The sequence below is a fragment of the Plutella xylostella genome, chromosome 21 (genome assembly GCF_932276165.1).
Source record: "Plutella xylostella chromosome 21, ilPluXylo3.1, whole genome shotgun sequence".
NCBI classification, from domain to species: Eukaryota; Metazoa; Arthropoda; class Insecta; order Lepidoptera; family Plutellidae; genus Plutella; species Plutella xylostella.
The window spans coordinates 394029-404486 of record NC_064001.1 but is presented as its reverse complement, the minus strand read 5'-3'; positions in this window follow the sequence as shown (position 1 = coordinate 404486).

The window sequence follows — 10458 nt, the reverse complement described above, 5'->3', positions numbered from 1 at the left end:
GGGCCTAAGAAGAAGAAGAGTCAAACAGAAAGTTGGCCAGTTTCAAACGTGCTGCAGTGGTAGTAGTAGTTAACTTTAGTTAACTTATCAGTATTACTGTCAGTGTCAAATAAAGTTTTTTCTTTCTTTCTTTCTTTCTTTCTTTCTAGTAGAGTACTCTGTGCCTGGCGGAGGTGTAAGAAGGCACCGGGGCGCAGTTTGCGGCGGCTCGTAATTAGGCGGTGCACCTTCGCGTTAATTGAATGAAATTGCATTCCACAGGGTGACCACGCGGCTGGGGATGATGGAGCTTCTTGGAAGTATTTCTTGTAATAATGTAATTACAATAATAAAGCTATATTCAAGTAAGTGAAAGAAAGGCATGTACAATGCCATACACTCAGTTAAGTACACTGCCATAAATATTGCCAACAAATAATATCTGCCTCGAAGATTTAGAAAATTACTTAGTTATGTCGTTTAAATTAATAAATGAATTGCTATCCGAAACATTAGCCGAGGTTATCCGTTATGAAGTACTAGGCAGAGATCTTAGGCAGAGATATATTGTATTTCTTTTACGTTAGTCGCATATAGTCGAAATAACTGTAAAAAAGCGGCTATCTTGTCCCGACCCATCAGCCAAGTCTGGTCACCCAAGTAGCGTGCGCCGCCGCCGCCGCCACCTCACAGACGCGGCTAACAGACAACACATCACATGCAGACGTCACTTACCACCACCGCCGGCCAATCACGGCACAGCGCTCGTTTTAGACAACTCGCTGATTGGCTGGCTGCTAAATGGTGATTAATAACTGGCGCTGATTTGAAATTATACATGCTGCATTGCCGTTATAACTTACAGTAATTAGACATCATTGCGCTTACAGTGCTTACACACAAGTAGATTATTAAAATTAAATTACAAGTAGGCGGTAATTGAACTTATAATTATCAAAATATTATAACTAGCCAAACGAGAACAACATGCATTTTTATGTATGCGTAGAAATCTGAGTTTATTATCCTTTGCAAAAATAATGGACTCACATTTTAATTACACTTTCATCTAGCCACACCATCAACATTGAATTCAAATTTCGAATAGTACCAGCTTTTTTTTGTTGGCTCTTTTTGGCTCGGAACTTTTTCAATTAGTGCATAATTAAATGGTAATAGCCTTTCAAAGGCCTTTGATAGGTGTTTAAAAGTTTTCTAAACGTTTGGGCGCTTCCTTTACCGTTCAAATGTACTTTATTCTTTATTGCACTTCGAGAAAGGAGTTTTAGGGTAAAAAGGTTTTTTTTACTACTTTTGGCTTAAGATATTTTTCATCATGGGCTGTAAGTAATATGGTACTTGTGGAATATAAATATAATATTTTAAATAATGTCGATGCCATTTGCCAAGTTAAATTTAATATCTACAGGGTGTTGTGAAAAGGGTAAGTATACTAAACCGAAATGTACATGTGCAGCATGTTATATCTAAGCCCGAAAATGAATTCAGAATTTCAAAATTCGGCCTTTTTGCAACTCCTTGTAACTATATATTTTTTGTACAATTCTATTCATAGTTTTTAGGATGCGAATTATTTATAGAAAGAGTATACTAATATTGTAACTGTAAAACGTTTATACAATTTAATTGAAATAAAATGTAAATTACGAAGTATGCCGTTGCAGAAGCGTGCATTACTAATAATTCCCGCAATTCTGCGATTAGCACGCGAACTTTACAGAGCTCTTGCGTACTTTTCATGATTATTCACACTTTTTATAGTTTTATAACTCAGATATGCAAGGTATTCTTAGAGTTATTATTGCCTCACTCATGATTTCTTCATTATATTGTTGTAAATTGAGGGAAACCGGATTAAGTTAAGAGTTAATAATACAACTACTAACATAAAAATCAAATTTGTTATTTTTTTATTAGTTTGGAGAATAAAAGTAATGTTTACACATCGTTGCACGTAATAAGATAGATACCAAACTTTCAAGTAAATGTATGTGTGCTACGCGGTGCTACGCCATAGCACGCGTAGCAGCGGCTTGCTACGAGCCGGTCACACTGCTACAAATCCGTGTCACGTGGTGATAATAATAATGTTTTATTGACTAAAGTTCAAATGTGCCTTTTACTCTATAGTTAAATGCTTTCTGGCATATTATTTGATGAAAGAAAATCCTTGGTAAGTAATCACGTAGAGTTTTTAATCATACCCTGTTATTCAACGACCAACAGTCGCGGTTCACTAACGAACATCATAAAAACGACCGCACGGGGACCACAAACGTAATAACCAAAAGCACAAACAAATTAATTGGAATTGCAATCGGAAATTCGGCCACAAGCGGCGCGCGGGCAAAAAATAATGGCCTCGCCGATTCTACGCTTAGTTTGAAATTCAAATTTGGAAGACTTGTAATAGACGGCTTGTGGACTACTGGCCAGTGTGCAGAGACCCCTTTTATCAGTAAACTTTTTGTTGAAGAAACTTTTTGTTGTTAGCCCGGTTTTTGTTGTGGTTGTTTGCATGCAGTTTATGGTATTTTTCTTACGTTAGGTTAGTTATTTACATAAAATATACCTACCCGATACTCATTACATAGGAGGGTAATTTTTTCCCTGCTTCTATGGACAACAGACTTACATGTATTACACTTATGTACAATTGATATATCCACGCGCTTCCGATGTACCTACTGGCCACTGGCAGTCAGACCGGCTACAGGGGTTTCCTGTTTAGGTAAAATTACAGATCAAAAATTGATTAAAAATGTCAGCTTACTCTACTACTTTTGCAACATCCTGTAGAACAGCATTTCAGGTTTCACCATAGAGCTCTAGCGCGGTTGGTGCAGTAATTCTATTCATGGCGCGATGGCGGTGGCCCGCACTTTGCTTGCAAATCAAGTGTCTGTAAAATGCCAGTTTCAAGCATTACGCCTTCAATATTTTACATAAACGGCCCGTTAGAATGGCCTAATTGCATGTCAGTTTTTTGACATGTCATGTTGCATCGTGGCTATTTGAATAATAATGTTAGCCAGTGACTGAGCCTGTGTAAAGCTGAGTACTCACTAGGCGACTTAATAACGTATGGTGGCTCAGAAGACACCGAGTGATTTCGCGGACCATCGCAAGATCTCCATGTCATCTAGCAATCATAGGTTCGACAATTGATGTGGACCGAGACAAGGCATTTCAACAAAATGTTTGAAGAAAGGAGTCACTCAACATTATTTGTCCCTTAGTGGGTACACGGCTTTAAGCAGCACTGTTATCTAACCTAGAGACTGTGTTGTTAAATGCTAACAAACTTATTTATACAAGAATCCGAAAGCAGAACAGCTAGGTATATTACACATTATTTGAAACTGTTTTTAGAAACAGATAATAAATAATGTATTGTTATGAGATACCAGAATGTAATTAATGTACTTTAACTGCGGTGTAAATATAGAACTGGTTTAGTAATCCATTAGCTAAAGTACACTTACCCATGCATGCACAAAGTTAACAATTTAAAATTATATTCATTCATATGCGCATAATCTTCAAAGAAAACAGGAATAGAGTGGCAGAACTATAATTACATTTTATGATTATGGTAATAAAGCATTAATTGCAATTAAAAATACATTTTCTGTAGTGTACCCGATATGCTGAGATATATTAACATAATGGTTTTTTTTTAATTTATATCGGTACACTACTTCTAGGTCTAGCTAGTCAGATCAGCTAGTTAATTCTTTAAACAATCATCGTATATACTTGTCAATAAATGAAAATATCTGTTGATGACTTTTTCATATAATTTGACATTGGCTGCATGACTAGCACCATGCTGAATGCGATATCACTATGATCCTGATTGTCCTGTTGAAAAATTCTCCGCTGTGGATACTTTAGGCAAATAGTCGGTTGTAACGGGATGACATACGTAAGCGGAAGTCGCGATGTTTTATAATGATCAACATGATTACGAACATACCTAATTATAAAACTACTAGTTGTTCCCTAGCTGTTTCATTTAAATCCGTTCAGTAGTTTTGGCGTGAAAGAGTAACAGACAGACAGATAGACAGACAGACAGACACAGTTACTTTCGCATTTATAATATTAGTAAGGATAAGGATTAGTAAGGATAATACGTTTTCAGTAACAAAGGGATAAGTTACCTAAATGCACACATTACACAACATTTATGATTAACATACGCGCAACAGAAATTGCAGGTTAAACGAATTTGAATCGTTTCTGAGAACACACAACGGCTAAATTCCAACATGTGACGGCGAGCCTGCGTCCGGCGCTGTTCATAACTCACGGCGAATTCTCCAAAATTAAATATGAAAATCATCTCTATGACAAAGCTGAGTTATTTATTAGCCTCCGGCTTTGTGAATGTATTTAAATACATTTTATGAATTGTATTAAATTATCCGGATTGTTACTCTATTTTGATTATAAAATTGTATTAACTGAATATTTTTGTTACGCTTGTTACGTTTTGTAATTAATATGATTCATTATTGTTATCACACAGTTATTTTGTTTACGTTGAATAAGTTTGTGACTACATCCAGAAAAAAATCATCCAGATCATTTATTAATCGACCAACGATATTGTACACCGAACTACGATTGAGTGTCAGTGCAAATGAAACGTCTCGACAAATAACACCTCTCTTTTTAAGTGAGATCTTATTTTGAATTAGTTTGATAAGAAGATTTATGACATTTAATTCATTATTTTCATTAGGTAGAACTTAACATGATTATCGGTTGGAAACTAAACAAAAAGCGGACAGTATTTAGCTTTGTTTTTGTATGTGACACTCCATCTAATTCGTATTTAAATATCGTTGTAATCGACTGTGAACACCTTTTAAAACTGGCTGTAACCATCTTCACTTCGTTTATTTAAGAAAAAAAAACTCACAAAACGACCTCCTTATCCAAACAAACAGTCAAAGTGATTCCTAACCGTTTTCCTCGTCCCATCGACTGACGATGAAGTAAACACGCCCTGCAAACACAGCGGCAGCGGGGCCACTCTACATTGACTTAAAAACGAACAAAACAAAGTTTTTTGATTGATTGATGCTTCGTTTAAATCGATTGTAGGTAGATAGGTAGTATAAAAAAATAATGATCAAAAAATAATCTAAGATCAACTATAAATAATTGAGCAAATAAAAACAATAGCCATATTATATATTCTTCGTATTCTTGACTAAATTCAGCATAAAAAGCTCAGCTTAAAACCAGTGTCGTGGTTTTCATTGTCTCCAACACATGCTGAGCTGGTGCCTTTTGATTCTGTGGACAGCAACATTTATTCTCCGTTCTGTATTATGTTGCTTGTTTGTTATACATATTGCTTGAAGTCAATGTGTCCAGTAAATTTTAATGTTTTTTTTTTACTTTCTTTAACTGCCCTGCAATCGGTTTGTACCTTCAATACAGCATCAGTGCACCTAAACTTTGATTTTCATTTCATGTGTAAGCTAGAGTGACCCGGGGTTCGGGAGCGCCCGCGCTACATATTTATGCAAATGTGAACAATAATTGGGAAACGATTTGACTCGCGCATTTACAAGTTTAATGTGGACTTTCGGCGCTCGTTATTGTTCCACGCTTATTGATAACAACAGTCAAGTACGAATTTACTCCGATGAAATAAAATAGTTTCAAAATGTACTATGTAGGTGTATTATTATAAGAAGTACTTAATTTAAATAGTTGCAAACATAATTTATTATGTGAATAGATTATACTTTAAGAAACTGACTGGCTTACTTTCACCACGGTAAATAATCTTTGTATACGGTAAGGGTTTATAAGATATGCGCTAAAAAAACTTCTGATTTTATGCCGGAGGTTCTAAGAACCTAATTCAGCTAAGGGCAAATAAATATAATTATACTGACTATTTTATATACAAAGACAAAACATTTTCTCAACTTCCACGAAACTATTCTTCATAAGTAATTAGGTAAGTTATTATGAAAAAAAATACATGAGCAAATGAAATGATGTTAAACCTCTTTTAATAAACTTAATGAACATTTGTGGTGAAGTTAAAAACTACTCCGTCTTTCGTCCGTTTGTGATGAGTGTGTTCAGTTCCTGCGGGAGCTGCGGCTCAGCGGCAAATATACTCATCTTACACATTGTTCATAAACTCACTTCAGCAAGAGCCCTACTGTCTTAGACTAACGATGTAAGAACAAGATGGTACGTACGTACAAAAACAAAAAAACTGCATTATTTTTACTGTCAAGCCGTTTTAAATTCAACCTAATGACAACTATTGTACCAATGAATTAACCCTTAATTCACTTCGTGAAATTTACTAACGTAATTCACTTGTATGAGTCCCTGGGACTCATATATTTTGTAAACGTGGGTTACTCAAATAAAACGTATTTTTTTGAAAAAAATATGTAATAATGTTATTCAGTACTTATTAATGCACTAGAAAAAAGCAACGAAACTGGACAGACTTCTGAGATCCTCTCCAAAAATAAGAAACTAATTTTATGAGCCTAAAAAAACAGAGGTATTTTAAAACCTCTACAAAAATATCAAATATTCGTAACAAATATATGTTTTTACGTTTTTTTGACTCTTAAAGACATACAAACCAAAAATAAAAAAACAAAAATGTATGCTCTAATACAAAAATAAAAAACGTGCAATGGGTTTTGCCATTGCTTACATGCAACGTCAGCATACCTTTTTTGAGCAGGCCAAACATATGGGTTTTGTACATTTGGTACATAGAAATGCAGTTTATATTCTCTTTTCGTAATGGAACAGACAGCAGTACTTTCTTTCATAACATATCTTCAGATTCAGGGTGGCTCGCATCTTCAGGGATGTCTTTTTTCATGATAGATGAAATCGAGCAGCGAACTTTGTGTGGCAGAAGAGTTATGTGCAGGCGTGTCCTTAGATTCATTAATATTAACTTGTTTTCGATTCATTTTGCCAATCCATAAAAAATATATCATATAAGCATATAAAAAAATATGATTTATATCAATTATAACGACAAATAAGCAACATTCGAAAATGAAATTCAATAAAATAAATATAGCATAATTCACTTGTATGAGTCCGTGGGACTCACTCGACGCAATAACTCACTAAATACGCATCGCCGGCGCACGTCCTCTCGCCACCGCGGAGCCCGTGTCCCTTTAGGAAGGTACTGAGACGTAGGGGAAATTAGCCGCTCAAACATTACAATTATTGAATTTTGAAAATTTGATGTGAGTCCCAGGGACTCAGGAAGTGAATTAAGGGTTAAGACACAAATCTTCTTACCGAACTAATTCAAAATATTTAACAGCTCAGTGGTAGAAGTGGGGTGTGATTTGTCGAGACGTTTCTTTTGCACTGACACTCCATCTTGATCGTATTATATCTTTGCCCACTATGTAACAAATGAGCCTTCAATAAGCCTCCTACATCGAGTCCACGCTTTATAGTGAGTCATAAACGTCGGAATTAAATCTGTATTTCATCGCTCGGTTTGGTTTCAACTTGTGTCTGCTTCTATTCGTGATAGTTTTATTAGTTTCGTGCTCTAATTACCCACAGCATTCAGTTACTCGCATGTAATTTTCTTGAATGAGATGAGAAGGTATTGTTATGGAATTATAGCGTGACCTACCAATAGTATGAATGGGAAACTTCATTCGGATGTGTGTCACTGTTTCACGATTAAAATATTATAAATTTTCAGTAAATTTCTAATGCGTACGCCATGTAACACATAAGCTACTTAAGCTTCATTGAAATCAAAAGCAAAACGAAGACCAAGAGCTAGTACTTAATAAAATAAATATTTCATAATTTAATTTTAGTTCGAGGTTACGTTTCTGTGGGAAAGTCGATAAGTTGAATATCGACATGTGGTAAAACTTTTCAGGACCATCATAATTATTTTTTATCCCTATCCTAACTAATATTATAAATGCGAAAGTAACTGTGTCTGTCTGTCTGTCTGTCTGTCAGTCGGTCTGTCTGTCTGTCTGTCTGTCTGTCTGTTACTCTTTCACGCCAAAACTACTGAACGGATTTGAATGAAATTTGGTATACATATGGTCTAGACCCTGAGAAAGAACATAGGCTACTTTTTATCCCGGAATTCCCACGGGAAAACTTTTTAAGGCGAAGCGAAGCTCGCGGGAACAGCTAGTTTAATAATAATCATAAATGTTTGCTCCATATAGGTATTTTTACAAAATATGAACAAAACAATCTTAACGCCTTGCATGAAACGGCAGTCACCACTTCACTCCACCAACATGCTACGCAACCACGTAGATGCACACTCAACTGTTCTTCGCAACTACACAGTGTCAGTTGGCAACTCCCGGCGCAACAACAGTTGTCGGCAGTTGACGCTCGTCCTGCGCGGTGCAGTCAGGCGGGACGAGACGTGACCCGAGTTACCTGGGGGGTCATTCTAGGTATATGTTGAAAAATTAAGTTTCAGAGCGCTTTTGATGTATTAATCGTACCGGTTAACGGTTGCATGACAGCTATCGTTTGTTTCGTTTTTTAACCCGCGACAGAAAAAGAGGATCGTTATAAGTTTAACGCGTCTGTGTATCCGTGTATCTGTCTGGAGTACCATAGCTCCCAATCGGCTGAACCGATTTCCGTTTTGTTTTTTGTGGGTCATTTGGTAATATATGTTATGGGCATAGCAGTTCATAAAGTTCTGCGACTTTTAGAGTTGAGTATCAGGGGTTTTTTAGGTTAAGTAATGTTAATCTAGAGTAACCCACCTGTTGCCGTTGCGCCGCGCGAATGATCAATCAACCACGAGATACAACGATAGCGGCTAGATCTCACGGCTTACCTTTCAATTTTATTATGAGGAGGTAAACTTTGTTTGTAACTCGAAATTGTTGGTAAGATATTTTTCAAGGAGTTTTAAAGCAGCCTTTTTCAAACGAACACTATTTAGTAAAATATAGACGTTTCATCAGAAAATTTTATATTTAATTTTATACCATGAATAAAAGCATTTTACTTTGAATTTGACCTTATACCCTTGTACTTTTTCATGACGAAAGCCTGTAGAAGTAGATTACTAATCGGATTATGTCTGATTTAAAACTGATGTAATTATTTAACCTCTTAAAGGGCAGACTTTTGTTATCCGACCGACAACTCCGAATTAAGTCTGTGTTTTAATATTCTATTAATCACTATCGTAAGTTAGAAAACAAAATAGATCATTGTAATTTTATCGAGAAATCTTCATTACTTATATTTACTAACTAATTTTATCTCAACAAACAGACAACAGCTATTGTATTCTCAATTTCAAGAGTCATTGATCTGGGGTTCCGAGACTTCCGAGAAATGTACTCAATACAATGTTTATTGAACGACTGTCACTGTGCGACAAAGATATGGACGGAAAAAAACGAGGTTGAAATTACGTGTAAACTTCTTTTACAATTCGATATTACGAACTTATCATTTGTAACTTACCTAAGGGCCAGTCGAGCGAAACAGTGGAACAACCGAACTATCCAATTGTGCAATGTACAGATCTATTATTCTGTATGAAAAACACGAAGTAAAGCTCAATAGGTAGTACAATAAAAAAAAATTCTTAATACCTATGAATCACAAAAAAAAAACTGCCTGCTCCACCAGCACTTATTAGATATTTGGCTAATTATTTCACAGCTATATACTACAAACATGACGTGATTATGAATTCTTCGATAGAAATTTGAAGAATGGCGACATTGACCATAGGAATTTATTTAAAGTTCCTGGGCCAAACTCGGGATTTCATCTGAATCTATTTTTAACTACTGACGGAAATCGCCGTTTTTGTTTGATTAAGAAAGGTCAGCTTATTATTCAATGATCTTTTAGATATTTAAATAAGTAGTGATTTCGTAAATAAACGTTTTATATAAATTGATATTTAACGGCGAACATATTACTGGTACCTATTTACCGTGTTTGTGTTAGTAGTAAATCTGTTTCTATAAGTTTATATAAAGTGTATTCTGTTTCTCATTCTCAAAGTTCGTAGACTGCCCGTGCCTCTACACACATACAACATAAGCTATTATGTAAAGTCCTAAGTCAATACAAATAGGTTTAGCGTTTGTAATAGTTACTGAATTATTTGCCAAAATGCTTTAGAATAGTGATGTAAAGTATGTACCTATGTACATTTGTATACCTACTATTAATTTTATTGTTATGACAAATTTTAATCTTAAAGTATGTAGGTACATACACGCCTGTTTCCCATATGTGTAACCAAGTCAGAGAACACCAATTTATATTCGACACGATTCAGATGCACCTCTTTTCCTTAATATTGTGTATAATCTATTTGATCCTTAGACATAACATGGTGGTTGGATATGGGACATCTTGAGATAAACTAGATGGTTAGCGACTGATATAATATAT